Source organism: Agelaius phoeniceus, chromosome 8 (genome assembly GCF_051311805.1).
Source record: "Agelaius phoeniceus isolate bAgePho1 chromosome 8, bAgePho1.hap1, whole genome shotgun sequence".
NCBI lineage: Eukaryota > Metazoa > Chordata > Aves > Passeriformes > Icteridae > Agelaius > Agelaius phoeniceus.
In genome coordinates this window covers 9,079,904-9,081,652 of record NC_135272.1, presented here as the reverse complement: position 1 = coordinate 9,081,652, position 1,749 = coordinate 9,079,904, and positions in this window count along the sequence as shown.

Sequence of the window (1,749 nt, the reverse complement as noted above, 5' to 3'; positions counted from 1 at the left end):
GCGCGGGGGCGCGGCCCGCGGAGCGCCGGCCGCCATTTTGGGTGAGGGCGCGCCTCCCTCCGGGCTCCCTTAGGAGCGGGAGCCGCGGAACCGGCGGGGCTGGAGGAAATCTGTGAGGGGATGGAACAGTGCAGCGCCACTGGAACCGCTAAACCCCGCGCCGGCTCCGGACTCCTCCTAAACACCGCCGGGGATGGTGACTCCAGCACCCCCCTGGGCAGCCTATTCCAATGCCTGACCGCCCTGACAGTGACTTTCATTTGTTTTTTTCCCTCGTATTTAAGCTGAACTCCCGTATCTCAGCTGGGCCATTTCCTCTCGTTCTCCCACTGCAGGCCTGGCAGAACAGACCGAGCTGCATCCTCCCGTCAGGAGCTCCCTGAGCTCCTCCGAGCTCCACAGCCCCGCTCCCGCAGCCGCTCCTCATGGGCTGTTCTGTAGCCCCTTCACGAGCCCCGTTGCCCCTCTTCGGACACGCTGCTGCCCCATAATGTCCTCTTAAAAATAAATTTTTAAATATCCTTGCCCTCCCCGTGCCCCACTCAGGCCCGGGCCGCAGGGTGGTCTGACACTGCGGCGTGAGGGGATCCATTTAATGCCATTAAATGTAATTGCTCTCGGCGCTGCGGCGTAAAGCGGCCCCGGGGAGAGATTTCACGTGAGTGTTTTGGACGGCGGAGCGAAGGTTGAAAGGAAGGGCTCCAGAGCGGTGGGAGGTCTGAGCTGTTCACACGCTATTTTCATATCGCCGGTGTTATTCCAGTTTCCTGCAGCGCCAGGACGTGAGGATGTGGTTTGCTCGGTCGCTCTGAACAGCAGCACAGCCCAGCCCCGTGGCCTCGTCTAGACGCGGGTTTAATGGCCAGGGCAGAGTGTTTAACACAGGTGGTCTGAGCTCTGCAAGCGCCTTGGCTTTCTGTAGTAACTCAACTCCACGAGTTTAACCTGTGCTGAGTCTTGTGCTGCCAAGTCCAGCACGAACTGTATAAAATGTGTTCTTTATGCTTTCCCCTTCCATTTCTAGGGAAGCTTTCCAGGGCTTGGACAGCACAGATGATCCCAGACACACAGCTCTGCTGGCCAGTGGCTCATCAATGCCAGAGTCCCTTCAGCACAGCTACAGCTCTGGATAGCAAAAGGGATTCCCTCAGATCCACAGCACAACTCTGCTCAACTGAGCCTCACCGAGAGAGGATTTCTCCTGTGACTGTGCAGGGGAAGTGCTGTAAGGTGGCACATGAGGGTTAACATGGGGACAACAGTGCTAGGAGGAGCCTGCTCCTCTGGCAGGATATGCTGGTAGATGGATGATCTGGGGTTTTTTTAAAAAAAGAAGAAATATAATGGGAGGAGCAGGGTACAGGAAAGTGAAATGGGTCACAGTATGTCGTACATCACACATTACAGAGTAATAAAATGCACACAGGAACAGAAACTAAGTAAAGTTCAGGTACATCACCTCTATCTGTCAAAGGCAGGAAAGATCCAGAGTCTTTGGCCCAAATGGGACAGACACCTAAAAATATCCTGGCCCCAAAGTGCAAACGAAAAGAAACTGTAATGTTCACTAAGGTGGACATTAGTCACCAGTTTATTCAAGGGGCCAGGTGTGGATTTGTATGTCCTGTGTTTGTGGCAGGGCAAAGGCAGAAGGTCAGAAGACACGAATAACTGGAGGTAAAGATAAAAAATTCTTAATAAGCAACAACTGATTTCTACTCACAGCCCTTGGCTCCAGCTTCAGGCTGT